Genomic DNA, 21,101 nt, shown 5'->3' with positions numbered 1-21,101 from the left:
TATCCATTCAACGGTCTTGTTCATTCAGCAGGACGAGTTAATTGTGCATTAGGATATCTGAATACAAGGCTTCCATAGCTGTAGATTAACTGCTGTACAAACACATCTGAATAACCAATTTTGGAAGGTCCTAACTATTTCATTACTGCTAATTAGTAGCGTTTTCAATGATCACTTTTCCAATAAGATGTAGGGGGAGAAATTCAACACACGGCTGTCTGTTTTGCACCTGAGGAACGGATGGCCTTGGGTTGTAAATCGGTAGTTGGTGGCAGGGGGTGCAAGAGCAGAGAGGGTCACTTCAGCAGTCACACGGATGCTCAAGGCGTGTCTGATACCATATACGTCTGGCGCCTGCAGCTCGCTGCTTCTATTCAAACGAGGGCCGGTGCCGAACTTGGCTCGGACCGCAGGCGGAGCAATCACACTGCTGACTTGCCACCCATTGTGGGCACAATTCCAATTTCTTCCCCCGTTGCCTCGTATGCTAATCCCTCCTTCAAATTTTGTATTAGCCGGCAGAAAATTTCGATTCCAAACTGTAAATTCTGATGTGAAACATAATTGGATGCTTGTTCTTCTGTGAACAATGCGATACCACCTACAGGAAACTCTTTTTTAATCCGGCACCGATGGGACCGGCGTGGTGCCGGTTTATCAAAAAGTCCGGATTACAGAGAGGTATAGTAAAAGGTACGAGAGCTCCGTACACAGCAACAAATCCAGGCTTCCCTGTTGCTTAGCAACAGGTGCAGGAAGTCCGGCCACAGACCAAGCGTCCCTGTTGCTTATCAACAAGTGCAGGAACCCCGTTTACCACAGCCACAGATCCAGGAACGGCCACTAATAGGAAGTAAAACTTACCTGAACCTACTCCTGAATTTTGCCGGTTAACAGAGATTTCCGGTTATTTAGGTGCCGGTAAATCGAAAGTTTCCTGTAGTAAGCCTTGTGTGAAAACAGTGCAATAACCTATGCTTGGAGTGTGAGCAATCTCCTACCCAAGTGCTTTCTGTACTCTTGTAGGTTGATATAAAATCCTAACTGGGCTACCATGTTTCCCATCCCATTTCCCTCCTTTCTCCATCATATCTAAAGGTCCAATCAGTTTGAACTTACACAGATACTTAAGATACAGTTACTAGAAGAGCCAATGTAAATCCATTCCTGTAAGCATGTTGTGACTTGAGACTCAATGTGAAACCAAAAGCCGAAATCCATAGCACCAAAGCGTTAATATTAATATAGCCCTTCTTATGCTATCAAGTATTCGATCTATGTAATTTTAATTACTTTTTAGAACGGTTTTGGATTTCTTTGAATGACAAGATGGTGAACTGGGTTCTGTGAGGAGATATTTGTGGCAGCGATGAACTGGAAAGGTCAAAAAGGACAGTTTTATCTCAATTGGACGTAGTGATACTGCTTTTAAGTTGAAAACATAAAATCCCCTGCCACTCCCACGCAAGTCTGGTATTCCCCGGCCATGCATTGCTTCCTGACTGGCTGCTCCCAGGCTTTTGTCCGTACCGCTGGGATGTGTGCACAAGACCAGCCCAAAGCCCCACGTCACTCAAATCACCCACTTGCTCATGAACTAAATTCCCCAACAGCTAAGAAATATTTTTTTTAAATCCACCATTTCTTGTTATCATCTTCTTAGGCAGTCCCTCGGAACCGAGGATGACTTGCTTCCACACTAAAAATGAGTTCTCAGGTGACTGATGAGTCCAATGCGAGACCTACAGTCTCTGTCACAGGTGAGGCAGACGGTGGGTGGGGTGCTTAGGTTGACGTGCGTTCCTTCCGCTGTTTGCGCGTGGCTTCCGCTTGCTCCCGGTGAAGAGACTCGAGGTGTTCGGCGCCTTCCCGGATGCTTCTCCTCCACTTTGTGCGGTCTTGGGCCAGGGATTCCCAGGTGTCATTGGGGATGTTGCACTTTTTCAAGGAGGCTTTGAGGGTGTCCTTGAAGCGTTTCCTCTGCCCACCTGGGGCTCTCTTGTCGTGTCGGAGCTCCGACTAGAGCGCTTGTTTTGGGAGTCTCGTATCGGGCATGCGGACGATGTGGCCCGTCAATCGGAGCTGATCGAGCGTGGTCAAAGCTTTGATGCTGGGGATGTTGGCCTGAGCAAGAACACCGACGTTGGTGCGCCTATCCTGCCAATGGATTTGCAGGATCTTGCAGAAGCAGCGTTGGTGGTACCTCTCCAGTGCTTTGAGGTGCCTGCTGTACATGGTCCATGTCTCTGAGGCATACAGGAGGGCGGGTATCACTACCGCCCTGTAGACCATGAGCTTGGTGCTGGGTTTGAGGTCCTGGTCTTCAAACACACTTCCTCAGGCGGCCGAAGGCTGCACTGGCACACTGAAGGTGGTGCTGGACTTCGTCATCGACGTCTGCCCTTGTTGACAGTAGGCTCCCGAGGTATGGAAAGTGGTCCACGTTGTCCAAGGCCTTGTTATGGATTTTGATAATTGGGGAGCAGTAGTGTGGCGCGGAGGCAAGTTGGTAGAGGACCTTTGGCTTACAGATGTTTAGCGTAAGGCCCGTGCTCTCGTACGCTTTGGTGAAGGTGTTGACGATGGGTTTGGTGTTCGACCTCAAAGTGTGCGCAGATGCAAGCGTTGTCTGCATACTGTAATTCGATGACAGAGGATGGGACGACCTTAGACCTGGACTGGAGGCAACGGAGGTTGAACAGTCTCCTGTTTGTTCTGTAGATTAGCTCCACTCCAGCGGGAAGCTTACTGAGGGGGAGACGGAGCATTGCAGCCAGGAAGATCGTGAAGAGCATTGGTGCAATGACACAGCCTTGCTTGACCCCGGTCCGTACGTGAATTGGGTCTGTGGTGGATCCGTTGGTCAGGATCACTGCTTGCATGTCGTCGTGAAGCAGGCGGAGGATGGTGACAAACTTGAGGGCAGCTGAATTTGAGGAGGATGCTCCATAAACCCTCACGGTTGACAGTGTCGAAGGCCTTTGTGAGGTCAAAGGCGGCCATGTACAGCGGTTGGTGCTGTTTCCTGCATTTCTCTTGTAATTGACTCGCGGTGAAGATCGTGTCCATTGTGCCCCTTAGTGGGCGGAATCTGAATTGCGACTCTGGGAGGAGCTCTTCAGCCACTGGGAGAAGGCAATTGAGGAGGATTCTAGTTATATAAAAATGACTGACAGAGATACAAGGCAATGGAATTTCTGGCTTTTGATGGCACGGAACACTGTGCAGGGGATCAGAATCCTCAGATACCATCACACCAAGCTATTATAAAAGTAAAATGAAAGAATTGCATTTATATTGCGCCTTTCACGACCTCGTGACATCTCAGAGTTTTAAAGCCAATTAAGTACTTTTGAAGTGTAATCACTGTTGTAATGTAGGAAACGCGGCAGCCAATTTGCACACAGCAAGCTCCCACTAACAGCAATGTGATAATGACCAGATAATCTGTTTTTAGCACGATGGATTGAGGATCAACATTGGCCAGGACACAGGCGATAACTCTCCTGCTCCTCTTCGAAATAGTGCCGTGGGATCTTTTACGTCCACCCGAGAGAGCAGATGAGGCCTCGATTTAATGTCTCATCCGAAAGACGGCTCCTCAGCACTGCACTGGAGTGTCAGCCTAGATTTGTGTGTTCAAGTCTCTGGAGTGGGATTTGGACCCACACAGCCTTCTGACTAAGAGGCGAGAGAGTGCTCCCCACGGAGCCCAGCTGACACTATGCTTTATGTACAGTCTCTTATGTTTAAATTCCCTCCCCTGCAAATATATCACAATAACCATTAGATGCCAATTTTTGATTTATCTATCTGCAAGCTGCAATATAAAAATGTTAATAGGCTGAGTCAGGTTTTGGTGCTGGTCATGCCGTGGGTCGTACTTGAAAATACACTGCTCCTATTTACAATCCAGTAGTTTTGTTTCATTTCCTTAAACCAGGTTAAGAGTCCTCTCACCCAGTGCACATTTGGCACAGGGAGAGTGAAAGGATGACACAAAGTAGACAGGTGCAGTGAGCTGGAACAATGTTGCAGCTATTGGTCTTTCAAACAATTCAAACTCAGCACACAACAATACAAGCAACACGTCAAGAGGTCAAAAGGAACAGTTTCAAACGCTGACCACCAAGATGTGTCGAGTGGTCCAAGTCCACAACCGAGAACATCAGAAGTGATTTGCTCATGACAGTTACATTTCAGTGCTTCTGCTGATTTACTCTGCAATGCAGACAGTTAAGAGTGTTTGCTTTACTCCCCAGACAGCTAAACATGCAGTGCTGCTTTTTAAGCAACACTACCGCCTTGCTTTTTCGGGGTGTGGGGAGGAGGAAGACAATCTAGCTAGTGTTGAAAGGCTCCCCTTACTCTCACCTTTAACTGGAGAGAAAAGAGAGAGAACACAGGAAACTCTCTTAACCAGCACCTAAATAACCGGAAATCTCTGTTAACCGGCAAAATTCAGGAGTAGGCTCAGCTAAGTTTTACTTCATATTAGTGGCAGTTCCTGGATCTGCGGCTGTGTAACTGGGGTTCGTGCACTTGTTGCTAAGCAACAGGGACGCTTGGTCTGTGGCCAGAGTTCCTGCACATGTTGCTAAGCAACAGGGAAGCCTGGATTTGTTGCTGTGTACGGAGTTCTCGTACCTTTTAAACTATACCTCTCTGTAATCCGGACTTTTTGATAAACCGGCACCACGCCGGTCCCGTTGCTGCCGTACAATAAAGAGTTTCCTGTACCAGTTTCAACAGAGTGTTTGGGGGTTTGGGGGGGGGGTGGGCGAGAGAGGAGAGAAGAGTACAAGCTTGCACTAGACTGGACAGTGGACAAGAATGAATACCATTGACCTGGGGGGAGGAAAAGGAGAAGGGTACCAAAATGAACTTCCAGGGTTGGAGCTGGAAAGAATGCCTTTGTGAAAGGATTAGTCATTGAATAGGATGCAATGTCTGTGTGAGCAGAGCCCGGTGGGGACAGTGTTCCTCTGTGACTGCAGCTGAGGAATTAAATGTGGACATGTGACCGCTGAACAGCAAATCTTACTTTGTTTTTCTGTTTCTAGAGATTAAAAACCTCAAATATAAAAGGTGCTTAAAATGAGCTGAAATGCATCCCTTTACATATAGACCACACCATTTTTCAGCGAGCACCTCCCCTTCTGTAAATGCACCACTAATTTTGTGCCTCTTTAGTCTTTCATGTACTTGTGTTTTTGTCCAACAGAAGTGAAGGAATGTTGTGTATACCCACAGTTTAAGTTACAAAGCCCATATAACTATTTGACACACCACAGACCATTGTTCAGGTGACAGAGCAGTGTTCGTGACTGGTGCCAGCTTTCTTTGAAGATGTTGGGCAGGTTTTGCTCATTTTCTCAGCTGGCCAGTCTCCGCAGGAAGGCTTCCACAAGCTGCCATAGTAACCTTGGGGCAAAAGGGCACGTTGGGGGGGGGGGGGGTACCCGAAGAACCACGTGCCTGTGGAATTGTATGCTCGCAAGGAGTCTGTACCAGGAGAGGAGATGGGAAGGGTGGAAAATTGGCAAGGAAAGCTAGAGCAACAGAAAAAAAAAATTGAAACAGTTTCTCTGTCAGAAGAAATTTTAGGCAGGCTTAGGCAATGTTTTCCAGAAACAATGTTCCAGTCGCAGATTTTAAGAAGGAGCGGCTCACACCCACCACAGACCCACTGTCAAATGCTGACAAGTTTACTTATTTGGGTAGAAAAGTAACAGGTTATATGGTACATAGCATTTACAGCACAGAAACAGGCCATTCGGCCTAACTGGTCCGTGCCGGTATTAATGCCCCACACGAGCCTCCTCCCACCCGACTTCATCTCACCCGGTCAAGATATCCTTCTATTCCTTGCTCCCTCATGTGCTTATCCAGCTTCCCCTTAAATGCATCTATACTATTCGCCTCAACCACTCCCTGTGGTAGCGAGCTCCACATTCTTACCACTCTCTGGGTAAAGAAGTTTCTCCTAAATTCCCTATTGGATTTATTGGTGACCATCTTATATTTACGGCCTCTAGTTTTGGACTCCTCCACAAGTGGAATCATCTCTACGTGTAACCCATAATTTTAAAGACCTCTATCAACTCATCTCTTATCTTTAATGGGTCAGAAATTCGGGTCCCCTCGGGTGAGTACCCACTGGGTACTCACGCGTAGGGCCAACGAAAGTGCCGCTTTCGTGCATGCACTGCGCATGCGCTGGAAACCGGAACTTCCGTTCCTTTGAAGGAAGGTATTCACAGGTCAAACGCATGCGCCGGGGAGGCAGCGCGTGCGCCTGGAACTTCCGATTTTTTTTTTTTTTTTGCAGGTTTCTCCAAGCGGGTAAGTCCCTAGCAGCTGCGCATGAAAAAAGCCGTCGCAAGGCCTGCTTTTAACAAGGTAAGAGGTTAATTAAGTAAAATTAAAACATTTTTTCCCACAGGTTTATCATTTTAAAATACTTTAAAGAAACGTAAGTTTATTTTTAGCCCTGTTAAAAACTTTAATTTTTCAAAAATTTTTTGTTTAAAATAGTTAATTTATGTAATAGTTATTTTTAAGATGTGATTTTAAAAAAAAATTATTTGAAGCTTCAGTTAGGTTTTGGGGCGAATCTCCATTCATAGATTTGACAGGTCAAACCTATGAATGGAGATTCCTTGCTCCAATTGGCTCCCCATGGCCCACGTGATCCCAGGTGACGCTGCGAACTAACTGCGCCCCTGGGATACGTGGGCCCTGCACACCGGCAGCTGGAGGCGGCCCAGGATCGGAATCCCACGCGGCCCCACAGCACAACGGCAGGCGCGCGCTATAAAAGTGCAGGTTGGGGGCTTGCGCCCGCGGGAAGCCTCCAACCCGAATTTTTGGCCCAATATAAAAAATATCAAAATGAGAAAGTGAGGGGACGGTGACAAAAGACACAAGGAGGGAATTTAAATATTTTAAAGGTATTTTTAATTAAAAAATCATTTAGATTTATTGCTGACATGATTGAAGTGATGACTTAGTGGCGCAAAAAAATACTAGCAGGTTTATGTTTGCATGCAGAGGCAGTGAGGAAGGAAGATAGAAAGCTGCATTTATAAGATATACAGGCCTATGGGAATAGAGCAGGACGGTGGGATTAGTTTTGGATTACTCTAGTGAAGGGGCAGCACAGACAATGGGCTGAGTGCCTCCTTCCATGCCATTAACCAATATGGTTCTACCATTGGGGACTCTTGACTAAGTCAGTCTTAATGGAGGAACAGAAACCAGAATCTCTCATTCCTTCGCCGCCAATCAGTCATCCTATATGCCCTTCCGACACTCTGAAGTCAAGGGTCATACACTATTTCCCAGGACCATAAAACTTGACCTCCACTGAAGTGTTTACTTTCTCATAAAACCGCAAACCTCTAAAAGCAAAGGTTGGCATCATCTAGCCACGACTTCAGCTAACTCCACTTTTTTTTGTTCTTGCTATTTTCAACCTTGTTGGTGTCGACTGCATGGGCCTTGCTCTTTCCCTTTGGTTTCTCAATTAAAAAAAAAAAAAATACAGGAAGAAATCTTCCAAGGCCAAGCCTGCTCTGTATGAAAAGCCTGGTTGCACTGAAGAGACCATGACTGCCACGGCCTCAGCTATCATCAAATACAAGAATAGATGCTTTCTGCAAAAACATGAAGGTCAACTTTGGGCACTTGACTAAACGAGGTCAACTCTGCAAGCATAAGGGAGAAAAGCTAAAAGTATTAAATCCATTACAATGCCCCAAGTCTAAAACAACTGTCCTGGAAGCAATCCAAGTAGACATAAGCGTTAATGATGCAAATACAAGCATTGTTGAGTACTGTGAGACTAGTTCCAAACAAAACTTTTGATGACGAGGCAAATTTCACCCACATGCCTGTTGTCAGGTGACCTGGAGCCACCTCAGCCGACGTATTTTAAACTTTAAAAACATTACCCAACTCACCAATTCCCTGAAATACGAAATGTTTACTATTCTGACAGGCACTGTACAAACTCAGTCCTGATGCTATACTGACAGCGCTAGTTCCACATGGATAAGGCTCAGTGAATTTGATGACTGGTTGATCCAGCAGCCTGCAGTTGCTATTTTTGACATCTACCAGCCTCACACTGGGAAGGTGGAGCTGCAAGGGTGTTGCATGATAACGTCTTGCTGTTTGTTCCAGCATCCTTCATGGATCACACCTGCAGCTCCTTAAGGTTTGTGAATAGACTTTTGAGCAAGAGCTTGTCAAAACCACGTCCAGTCAAGTCGCACAAGCTACATCAGAAAACAAAAATCAGCAAAGATGGTTGTTCTTATTAGGTGCATCATGCATTTACCAAACTTGCTGCCCATGACAGGACGTTTTGGATTTTGGGAGTAATCAAAGGGCGATTGGATCTATAAAGTCTCACACTGCAGAGCGAGGCTAATGCGACTGCTACAAATATTAAAACCAGGAGCATTTTACTACTCTGGTGACATCTAGTAGTAGAGGACAAAGCAAATTACAATTCACCCTCATGCCTGTTGTCAGCTGACCTGTAGCCAATGGGTCTGCCTATATAACAAACGGTAATTCATCGATTGTGAAGCACGGAGATAATTTGAGGACACGGTGAGGCATTATACAAATGCAAGCTCTATCTTTCTTTCAACTTTCCATTTATTCCCCCTCTCTCCTCAGCATGGCATCTCATGTAGTGGCCTTCATTGGCAACAGCCCCTCGAGCCTGTTCCGCCATTCAATTAGAGCATGGCTGATCTGTATCTTAACTCCATCTACCCACCTTGGTTTCGTAACCCTTAATATCCTTGACTAACAAAAAATCTATCAATCTCAGTTTTGAAATTTTCAATTGACCCCCAGCCTCAACAGCTTTTTCGGGGAGTGTGTTCCAGATTTCCACTACCCTCTGTGAGGAAGTGCTTCCTGACATCACCCCTTAACGGCCTGGCTCTAATTTTAAGGTTATGCCCCCCCCCCGCCCCCACCTTGTTCTGGACTCCCTCACCAGAGGGAATAGTTTCTCTCTATCTACCCTATCAACTGCTTTAATCATTTTAAACACATCAATTAGATCACTCCTTAATCTTCTGTATTCTAGGGACTGCAAACCTAGTCTATGCAACCTGTCCTCATAATTTAACCCCTTTAGCCCGGTGTCAATTTGAACATTATTGGCAAGTTAGTCTACCCTGATCCAAACACATGCGGTTCCACCAAGGTCTGCCAGATAGGCATCAGGTTGCAGATCTTGTTTCGCCTCCATGACCTGGGAGCGGTGCAAACTGCTGCCTCAGCGGAGATGAACTGACCCGTTGAAAACCAGGAGTCATACCCCAATCTCCCTGATGAAACCACAGAGCACATTCACTCACTGAACTATGGATACATTCCTATATAAGTTGCAGTATTCTAAAGGTTACAAAGTGATCCCTCGTAATACAATAGCAAAATACTGCGGATGCTGGAAATCTGAAATAACAACAGAAAATGCTGGAAACACTCAGCAGGCCAGGCAGCATCCGTGGAGAGAGAAACAGAGTTAACGTTTCAGGTCTGGGACCCTTCATCAGAACTGGAACCCTTCATCAGAACTGGAAAACGTTGGAGATGTAACAGATATTAAGCAGGTGCAGAGATAGGGGGGGTGGGGGTGGGAGGGGAGGAAGGAATTGAAGGAACATACTGTGCTTATGTAAGAGGCAGGAAAGATAAAATGTTGCAAAGGGGGTGGTAAAATCATACAGCATCAAAAATGGGAGCTGGGGTTATACAGTAGTTTGAAATTGTTGAACTCTATGTTGAGCCCAGAAGGCTATAAAGTGCCTAATCGGAAGATGAGGTGCTGTTCCTCGAGCTTACATTCAGCTTCATTCGCGGACAGAGAGATCAGAGTGGGAGTGAAGCAGAGAATGAGTGACAGGCAACCGGAAGCTCAGGGTCGCCCTTACGGAGGTGTTCTGCAAAGCGGTCGCTCAATCTGCGTTTGGTCTCCCCAATGTAGAGGAGACCGCATCGTGAGCAGCGAATACAGTATATTAAATTGCAAGAAGTACAAGTAAATCGCTGTTCCACCTGGAAGGGGTGTTTGGGGCCCTGGACAGTGGGAAAGGAGGAGGTAAAAAGGCAGGTGTTGCATCTCCTGCGCTTGCACGGGAAGGTGCCGGGCAAAGGGAAAGGGCTGTTAGGGGTGATAGAGGAGTGGACTAGGGTGTCGCGGAGGGAGCGGTCCCTTCGGAATACTGAAAAGGGGAGGTGAGGGGAAGATGCGTTTGGTGGTGGGATCACGCTGGAAGTGGAGGAAATGGTGAAGGATGATCCGTTGAATGTGGAGGCTGGTGGGGTGAAAGGTGAGGACAAGGGGAACTCTATCGTGGTTCTGGGAGGGAGGGAAAGGGATGAGAGTAGAAGTGCAGGAAATGGAACGGACACGGTCAAGGGCCGTGTCACCACAGTAGAGGGGAATCCTCAGTTGAGGAAAAAGGAAGACACGTCGGAAGCACTGGTATGGAAGGTGGCATCGTCAGAACAGACGCAGCAGAGACGGAGAAACTGGGAGAATGGAATAGAGTCCTTACAGGAAGCGGGGTGGGAGGAAGTGTAGTCTAGGTAGCTGTGGGAGTCAGTGGGCTTGTAGTGGATGTTTGTCGAAAGCCGATCACCAGAAATGGAGACAGAGAAGTCAAGGAAGGAAAGGGAAGAGTCGGAGATGGACCATGTGAAGGTGAGGGAAAGGTGGAAATTGGAAGTAAAGTGAATGAACTTGTCTAGTTCAGGGCGAGAGCAAGAAATGGCACCGATACAGTCATCATGTACCGGAAAAAGAGGTGAGGGAGGGGACCCGAGTAGGACTGGAACAAAGAATGTTCCACATATCCCATGAAAAGGCAGGCATAGCTAGGGCCCATGCGGGTTCCCATAGCAACACCTTTAATTTGGAGGAAGTGAGTGGAGTCAGAGGAGAAGTTATTCAATGTGAGAACAAGTTCAGCCAGGCGGAGGAGGGTGGTGGTGGATGAGGACTGGTTGGGCCTCTGTTCAAGGAAGAAGCAGAGCGCCCTCAGGCCGTCCTGGTGGGGGATAGAGGTGTAGAGGGATTGGACGTCCATAGTGAAAAGGAGACGGTTGGGGCCAGGAAACTGTTAAATTGGCGGAGGGTGTCGGAAGAGTCGCAAATGTAGGTGGGAAGAGACTGGACAAGGGGAGAATAAAGAGTCGAGATAGGAAGAGATAAGTTCCATGGGGCAAGAACAGGCTGAAACAATGGGTCTACCAGGGCAGTCCTGTTTGTGGATCTTGGGAAGGAGGTAGAAGCGGGCTGTGCGGGGTTGAGGGTCTATGAGGTTGGCGGCCATGGAGGGAAGATCTCCAGAGAAGATGAGGTCAGTGACAGTCTTGGAAACAATGAACTTGCAGCACTCCGTTCTCTCCGATCCAATCCTAACATTATTAAACCTGCTGACAAAAATGGCACGGTTGTTGTTTGGCGAACTGACCTCTACCGTGCGCAAGCTGAATGGCAACTCTCCGACACCTCCTCCTACCTCTGCCTGGACCATGACCCCACTAGCAAACATCAAGCCATTGATTCCAAGGCTGTCACTGACCTCATCTCTTCCCTCCATGGCTGCCAACCTCAAGTAAGTTTGGTAAACTCAAGTCACTGATAACAAGCTTTTCTCAGTAAAAGGAACAGAATGTTGCCACATTCCAGTACAAGGTTTGTGTGAGGTATGCAGAATGCAGCATTGAGGGACATTTTCAACACCCCTGTAAAAAATGCTACTTTGAAAATTTGTGAATTATTCATTTTTTTTTAAACGGCTAAAATAGCCAGTTTTACAACACATTCAAACACGGGATGTGCAAAATTTGATATAACTGTTTGTTTATTCGCAAGATGAAAGAAAATTAAATCCTTTGGGCCCCAAACTATTTAAAAAAATTAAGTGCTTAAGTCGTATCTTATCTAGACTATTCAGAAACTGCATAACATAGTCATTTATCCCAGCTTAGTCAGATTCAGAGTACAAGACTTTTATTCAGTTATCTTATTTTAAAAGATTATATATATTTAATGGACTAAGTGCACAGCATTATTAGAGACATGATGACATTGATTGCCGTCTTACAAGACAGTGGCGTTATCAGAAGCATTCCCAGACAACCACTCATTTATTAATTCCATGCTCAAAACGCCAATTCTCATCTTGGATACTGCATGCTGATTTACTTGGAGACAAGAAAGGACGCAATCAAAAAAAATATCAGTTGTTCCTTTTCCACATATTCTGTGCACAGAATTATCTGGGTGTGCCCAAAATGCACATCGAAAAGCTTAAAAGCAAACCAGGGCTTCTGCCCAGCCTGGCATTAATTAAAAATTAAGTGTCTTTACAGTAGAAAACTTGCCCAATGATACTTGACCAGAACACATTCACATTTATTGGATTTGTCACATAAAAAAGTGAATTTTCAGTTTATAGAATGAAATTTGTTATTTTCCTGAACTTGGTCCAAAAACTGAGCTTCTTTAAGTTAACTTAAACAGCTGCAGGAATATTGTGTGCATAGGACAATAAGTTACTCTAAATATTGTCCACTGCACTAATAAATAGGGCAAATAAAGCCAAGATGCCTAGCATCAAATCCACACAAACACACCCAAGAATGTAGACTGGCAAAGCATCGCTACAAGTAGCATGTCTGATTGTGGTCTCTGGACTTGGACAGCAGCATTACAAAGGCTGCACGGAATAGCAATAAAAGGATTCACAGCACGGTGGCATAGTGGTTAGCACTGTTGCCTCACAGCGCCAGGGACCCGGGTTCGAATCCGGCCTCGGGTGACTGTCTGTGTGGAGTTTGCACATTCTCCCCGTGTTTGCGTGGGTTTCCTCCGGGTGCTCCGGTTTCCTCCCGCAGTCCAAAGATGTGCAGGTTAGGTTGATTGGCTATGATAAAACTGACCCTTAGTGTTAGGGGGATTAAATACGTGGGGTTACGGGGATAGGGTAGGATATGTGTTGGTGTAGAGGTTACGGGGATCGGGTGGGATATGTGTCGGTGCAGGCTCGATGGGCCGAAATGGCCGCTATCTGCACTGTGGGGTTTCTGTGATTCTGTGACTCTGTCCAAGGGATTTGAAGTCAGAAAATAGCGCAGGTTATTCTCCTCACAACAAAATAAAGAATGCAACAATTTAAAATTGCAGAAAAAAGATAAATAGACGCTATGCAACTATTAATAGATTTTTTGTTCATGGGATGTGGGCGGCGCTGGCAAGGCCAGCATTTATTGCCCATCCCTAATCGCCCTCGAGAAGGTGGTGGTGAGCTGCCTTCTTGAACCGCTGCAGTCCGTGTGGTGAAGGTACTCCCACAGTGCTGTTAGGGAGGGAGTTCCAGGATTTTGACCCAGCGACGATGAAGGATCGGCGATATATTTCTGAGTCTGGATGATGTGTGACTTGGAGGGAAACTTGGACGTGGTGGTGTTCCCATGCGCCTGCTGCCCTTGTCCTTCTAGGTGGTAGAGGTTGCGGGTTTGGGAGGTGCTGGGAATTAAAGTTTAGAGGGAAATATATACTCTAACAATGACCTTGTTTTCTCACAAATTTATACAGTAGAAATTTGAGGCAAATCAGCGTCGTATAGCAAAAATTAGATGGATACAAGCCCAGAAATATTAATGGTAAAGCAACTTTAAGATAGGAAATAAGATAATGGTAACAGAATAGAAAATAATTTTTTGATTGTCAGGACTCTAGCTATGTGACATATATGCATCATTCGGTAGATGGGTTTAATACCCTTTTTTCATTTCTTATGTCCAAAACCTCGAGTTAACACGTCTACAAAATGTTCATCAGCTGCACGGTTGCGGAAAGCGCTCGGTCTGATCCGTGCGGCGTAGTAGTGCACGAGTTGCTCCACCGAGTGGCAGGATATAGGTTAACACCCTCACGTGCTCCAAACTCTGCTAGATGTTGTGTGGGCAAGATGCTCCCCCAAGGGCGCAAGAAAACTTACAGTACAAATGAACGTTGGAACTGGTCACCAGCAAGCATGTGCACGGAAGCCAGTTTGGAAAATAAACGACGTAGTCATCAGTACTCGCATTTCCTTATTATTTGCAGCTTAGTGTAGAACATACAATGGGTTAGCTAGATACATGTAGTAAATTGATGAAACATATTGTAATGTTACATATTTCTGGAGTAAACCCATGAGACATATGGCAACTTCCTCAATAAGTCAAGTACCCAGTAAGTCAATCCGTGCAAGTAAAACAAAATGCTTGATATATTGTGGCAGCACATGGTATTTGTTACAATTCAGCACGTGCAACAGATCTGGGCAGAACTAAAAAAGCATTATAAAACTTAACACTTTATAAACTGAAATTCAACACGTTAACTAAAGTTGCAGTAATCTGACAAATAATCATGGCCCAGAAATTCGGGTCTCCACGGGTGAGTACGCACGGGGTACTCACGCGTAGACCCAATGGAAGTGCCGGTTTCGTGCATGCACTGCGCATGCGCAGGAAACCGGCACTTCCGTACCCCTGAAAGGGGTTCAGAGATGGAACGTGTGCGCAGGAGAGGCTGCGCGAGCTCATTGAACTTACTTTTTTTTTTTTTTGCAGGTTTTCCCGGGAGGTTAAGTCTCCAGGAGTTACACTTTTAAAAAGCAGGCGCAAGGCCTGCTTTTTACAGGTAGGTGGTGAATTAATTAAAATTCAAGAAAGGTGACAAGTCCGATTGCGGTAATTACAGAGGAGTTTCCCTGCTATCTGCCACAGGGAAAGTCATCGCAAGAATCCTCCACAATCGCCTCCTCCCAGTGGCCGAAGAGCTACTCCCAGAGTCGCAATGCGGATTCCGCCCACTAAGGGGCACAATGGACACAATCTTCACCGCACGCCAATTACAAGAGAAATGCAGGGAACAGCACCAACTGCGGTACATGGCCTTCTTTGATCTCACAAAGGCCTTCGACACTGTCAACCGTGAGGGATTATGGAGTGCCCTCCTCAAATTCGGCTGCCCTCAAAGGTTTGTCACCATCCTCCGCCTGCTTCACGACGACATGCAAGCCATGATCCTGACCAACGGTTCCACCACAGACCCAATTCACGTACGAACCGGGGTCAAGCAAGGCTGTGTCATCGCACCAACGCTCTTCTCAATCTTCCTTGCTGCAATGCTCCATCTCACCCACAGTAAGCTCCCCACTGGAGTAGAGCTAATCTACAGAACAAACGGGAAACTGTTCAACCTCCGTTGCCTCCAGTCCAGATCCAAGGTCGTCCCATCCTCTGTCATCGAATTACAGTGTGCAGACGATGCTTGCATCTGCGCTCACTCGGAGGTCGAACTCCAAACCATCGTAAACACCTTCAGCGAAGCATACGAGAGCATGGGCCTACACTAAACATCAGTAAGACAAAGGTCCTCTACCAACCTGCCCCCGCCACACAGTGCTGCCCCCCCCATTATCAAAATCCACGACAAGGCCTTGGACAAGGTGGACCACTTTCCATACCTCGGGAGCCTACTGTCAACAAGGGCAGACGTCGACGACGAAGTCCAACACCGCCTTCAGTGTGCCAGTGCAGCCTTCGGTCGCCTGAGGAAGAGAGTGTTTGAAGACCAGGACCTCAAACCCAGCACTAAGCTCATGGTCTATAGGGCAACAGTGATACCTGCCCTGCTGTATGCCTCAGACATGGACCATGTACAGCAGGCACCTCAAAGCACTGGAGAGGTACCACCAACGCTGCCTCCGCAAGATCCTGCAAATCCATTGGCAGGATAGGCGCACCAACGTCAGTGTTCTTGCTCAGGCCAACATCGAAGCTCTGACCACGCTCAATCAGCTCCGATGGACGGGTCACATTGTCCGCATGCCCGATACGAGACTCCCAAAACAAGCGCTCGATTCGGAGCTCCGGCACGGCACGAGAGCCCCAGGTGGGCAGAGGAAACGCTTCAAGGACACCCTCAAAGCCTCCTTGAAAAAGTGTAACATCCCCACCGACACCTGGGAATCCCTGGCCCAAGACCGCACAAAGTGGAGGAGAAGCATCCGGGAAGGCGCCGAACACCGCGAGTCTCTTCGCCGGGAGCAAGCGGAAGCCAAGCGCAGGCAGCGCAAGGAGCGCACGTCAACCCAAGCACCCCACCCACCCGTCCCCTCAACCACCGTCTGCCCCACCTGTGACAGAGACTGTGGGTCCCGCATTGGACTCTCAGTCACCTGCGAACTCATTTTTAATGTGGAAGCAAGTCATCCTCGGTTCCGAGGGACTGCCTAAGAAGAAGAATTAAAATTAAAACATTTTTTCCACAGGTTTATTATTTTTAAATACTTTAAAGAAAGGCAAGTTTATTTTTAGACCCATTAGAAAATGTAATTAATTTTTCAGAAATTTAAATTATTGTTTAAAATAGTTATTTCATGTAATTTAGAGTTTATTTTAAAAATGTGGGCCCAGAAATTCGGGTCGGGGGCTTCCCGCGGGTGCAAGCCCCCGACCTGCACTTACCTTGCGCGCCGGCAGTTGAGCTGTAGGGCCCCGTGGAATTCCGTTCCGGGGCCTGGCTCAGCTGCCGGCGCGCTGTGCTTGTGTGTCCCAGGGGCGTAGTTAATGCGAGGCGTCCCCGGGGATCACGTGAGCCATGGGCAGCCAATCGGAGGAGGGAAAAGCCCATTCATAAGATTGACAGGAAGACCTGTCAAAATTTATAAATACTACGGGCCCCAAAATAGCAGTAAACCTTCAAATATTTTTTTTTTTTTTTTAAATCACACTTTTTAAATAAACTATAAATTACATTAAATAACTTTTAAAACAATAATTTAAATTTTTGAAAAAAATAATTTTATTTTCTAACGGGGCTAAAAATAAACTTACAGTACCTTGCTTTAAAGTATTTAAAAATAATAAACCTGTGGAAAAAATGTTTTAATTTTAATTAATTGACCACTTACCTTGTAAAAAGCAGGCCTTACGCCTGCTTTTTAAATGTGTAAATCCTGCAGGCTTAACCTCGCGTGAAAACCTGCAAAAAAAAAACAACTAAGTTCAAAGCGCACGCGCAGCCTCCCCTGCGCGCGCGTTCGACCTCTGAACCCCTTCGTTCAGAGGATCGGAAGCGCCGGTTTCCCGCGCATGCGCAGTGCATGCAGGAAACCGACACTTCCATTCGGCCTATGGGCGAGTACCCCGTGCGTACTCACCCGTGGAGACCCGAATTTCTGGGCCGTGATTTTAAAAAAAAAATGTATTTGAAGATTTAGTGATGTTTTGGGGTTTATAGTATTTATAGGTTTGACAGGTCAAACTTATGAATGAAGCATTCCCTGCTACCATTGGCTCTCCATGGCCCACGTGATCCCAGGGGACGCATCGAACTAACTGCGCCCCTGGGATACGCGAGCACTGCGCGCCGGCAGTTGGAGGAGGCCCAGGATCGGAATCCCACGCGGCCCCACGGCTCAACGGTAGGTAAGTGCAGGTCGGGGGCTTGCACCCACGGGAAGCCCCCCAACCTGAATTTCTGGGCCCATATTGGGGTCAGGCTTTCACAGTTTTCTAATCAAGGGCTCTTATACATTTAAAAATGATAAATTTCTAAACATTTAAGAACACTCCTTAAAACCCACCTCTCTGCCCGAATGTCTCCGGAGTTCCTGCGCCAAATTTTGTCCGATTATGCTCCTGTGAAGCACCTTGGGACATTTTACTGCATTAAAAGCTATATAAAATACAAGTTATTTAATTAACTGTTCAGAGCACCCAATTGCCAAGAAACACTTTTTAAAATGAACTTTATGCTCAAAGTGAAAGACGTTTATTCCATACATTGCAGTACCATTGTTAAGAAGTATTGGTAACAGTAAGTGTGTGACTATCTCTACTTTGGCAGCTTGGCTTCCGCCAATGTTAACTAAAGTAACAAGTATTCAGTCTGCGAGGTCCAGCACCCCTCACGCTGTCAACACAGCGGAACCAATGCCATTGCACCGAGGCTTTGAAACTACATGGTGTGAAAGTTAGTGCACAAACACCTAATGCTTTCATATGAAATCTTTGACTGCTATTTTAATGGAGTCACTGCGTGGTTTAAAGCAAATGGGTTAAAGCCTCCATTAAAATAACAAAGGCACTTTGTATAAATGCATCAAAGCTTCTAATGATAATCACGCGGCGTAATTTCAAAGCCTTAATTTGACCCAAAATTGAAGGGGACGGTCAGCAGATGTAAAGAAACGTGAAAATATGCATTGTGGAACATGCTAACTTTACCTCGACACAGAGGCAATCAAATTATGACCTCTATCAGGAACGCTTCTCTGTTTAAGAGGGAAGACGACTCAAGTTCCATAACATTACCAGAGTCACATCAACTGACAAGCCACAACCACAGGGAATAAAGTAGCAGGCGAAGCACTTGTTCAACGAGCTCAGTAACTTTCACTTTGTGAAATCAGAATCCAGTACAGTTAGGAAAGAGAAAAACAGCTTTGGGTTTAGGAGCATCAGCAGTCAATGGAAAGTAGTGCAGACAAAAATGACAATAGAGGGCACAGTCATCACCACTGGAAGGAAAGAGGCAAAAATTGGCACGAGCCCCACCTCAGGTCATGTCTCAACACCCATTGATGCCAACAGCTGACCAGTGTATTAGCACAACAACCCCAGCTCCAACCTTCCATTCTGTTGCAAAGTCCTTGAACATGTTCCCTCTCAAGTCCCTGCCCAACTTTCCCACAACTTATTTAAATCTCTCAAATCAGGTTTCCGCCCCTGCCACAACACTGAAATGGCCCGAATCAAAGCCACGAACGACAGCGGTGACTATGACCATGGTGCATCATCCCTCCTCGACCGCCCTGCAGCCTTTGACAGAGTTGACCAGACAATTCTCCTCCACTCTTAACCAGTCGTCACCGGAGCATCTCGAGCAACAGCTTCGCTTCCTGTCCCAACACAGCTATCTCTGGGGTCCCGCCAAGATTTATCCTTGGCCCCCTTTTCTCCCTTCATCTGCATGTTGCCCCTTCGCGACATTGGTCGCAGTGGTGAAGTCAGCTTCCCCGTGTACGCTGGTGACACTCAGCTCGACTTCTCCAGTAACACTCTCACCCCCTCCACTGTCTGCGTCTGACATTCAGTCTTGGATAAGCTGCAATTTTCTCCAGGTAAACATTGGCGAGACCAAAGCCATCGTCTTTGGCCCCTCCACTAATTAGGTATCATTGCCACCGATTCCATCCTCCCCCCTGGCCACGATCTCAGGCTGAACCAGACTGTGTGCAACCTCCCTCATTGTCCTGCTTGACCACAACTATCCAGCCAAGCTTCTGCACACTGTTCATAATATCTGTTCTTCGGCTTCCAATTACATTTTTGTGCAGCAGTTTAGGACATTTTCCTTAGTTCCCCCAATCCTCAATTATCACCGGCGACGGGAGTAGTAGGAATTAAGAACAGTCTGTATCGTGGCAAATTATTTTATTGCACGCCTTAAAATAGCTAGGAAAGAGAGTGTGGAGAGAAATGAAAACAAGTTTTACTCAACCTCCCCCACCTTTCCTTACAATTCCCCTCATGAAGGCGGTTACTCAGTATTCCACGGCCCCCTGGAGCCTCATTCAAACGGCTATTCTTCATTTCCGAGCATCAAGAATTGGCAAATTATTGCATCATGATTAATCACAGCCAAGCTCGACCCTGTACTCAGTCTACACATCACTGCACATAAACCTTAGAGCAGGTTTTCTCCTCCCTAGCCCAGGGATACAGGCACTGCTGCCACAACTGAGATTGGGTGAGAACATGTGAATCAGCTTACCTGGCTTGTATGGCACAGTCCATTTACCCACTGAGGCGTCATGGCATCCTTGCGTTCTCTTACTAATTTTCTCATCGGGTCACAATGCAGAATGCATATTCACCCTTCCTAGTCTAGTGCATTTTCAATGTTGCACCGCAGGAGGGAAGCAGGAAGAGAAACATAGGGTACCCCTTGGAGGGTGGCGAGGGGTAGAGAATCAGATAGATGGCCTCCATCAGCTCTCTGGTGTCACAGGAAGTGCATGACCTGGCCTTTTGCACCAGTCAGAAAAGCAAGGTACCCTCACAGGAGTGTCATGTACACTCAAAAAGGTACCTCTCTGCTTCTCGGGTCCTCTTGCACCCTGTGCTATCCCTAGCCGACAGGCCGGGCAAGCGACTCACAGGCCTGTACAAATGGCAGAGTGAAGATTTTCTTTGGCAGCTTCAGAGCAGCGTGAGGGGACTAACACAGAGCAAGAGTGGGAGCGAGCGAGCACGAGGGCAACCGCGAAGTGATACGGGAGAGATTGTGAATACAGCACGTGAAAGATCACCACGCTCCAATACCTGGGCTACTGCCCAAATGCAGGGTTTATCTTTTCTTCTAATATTAATTCGCAGCATTTACAAAAGGGCCAAAGAAGGCATGGCAAATTTACGTTAGTTGAACAGTGATGGACAAAATTCTAGAACGTAGAGATACATGCCAAAGGAGTTTCCCCAACAAACACACTCATTGCCACAGGCTAGTGAGCTAGTCACTTAGCTACTTCAAAATGTACACACGCCTCTTCAAGTCCATTAGCACATCATCGAAGAGTGTTTAATCATTTATGCTATACCATAACGCACTGCTGATGTAGTACACGACAAATCATCCTGGGACCCGCTACTTTCCAACAGAAAAGCAGACATAAAGCAGGAGTATTCAAGCCCATTGTCTTTAAGGGCCACTTAAGTTGCTAATATACTGGATGTGTGCAATGGCTCCCAATGCATGGGATCTTGAGCAAGCCAGTGGCATCACCAGAGTAAACTTGCTTGGTTGGCTAAAACTAGCTGTCAGAAAGAACTTAAAAAAAAAAACACATTATCATCGTACGAGGAGAGATCGGGTAGATTGGGCCTATAATCGAGTTTAGGAGGAGAGGTGATCTCATTTAAACATATAAAATTCTTACAGAGCATGACAGGGTAGATGCTGAGAGGCTGTTTCTCCTGGCTGGAGAGTCGAGAGCTAG

General features: G+C 46.5%; 1 protein-coding gene across 4 annotated transcripts in view; it reads right to left on the bottom strand.

The window, feature by feature from the left end:
• rnf216 (ring finger protein 216) overlaps positions 1–21,101 on the bottom strand; it is a 226,999-nt gene that overhangs the window by 189,594 nt on the left and 16,304 nt on the right. The gene's annotated exons all lie outside the window — the stretch shown is intronic.

The sequence above is a fragment of the Somniosus microcephalus genome, chromosome 11 (genome assembly GCF_052327205.1).
Source record: "Somniosus microcephalus isolate GS21.2 chromosome 11, FLI_Smic_1.0, whole genome shotgun sequence".
In the NCBI taxonomy this organism is placed as follows: domain Eukaryota; kingdom Metazoa; phylum Chordata; class Chondrichthyes; order Squaliformes; family Somniosidae; genus Somniosus; species Somniosus microcephalus.
Note: the sequence above shows the minus strand (reverse complement) of the source record. Positions and strands in the feature narration are given on the sequence as shown.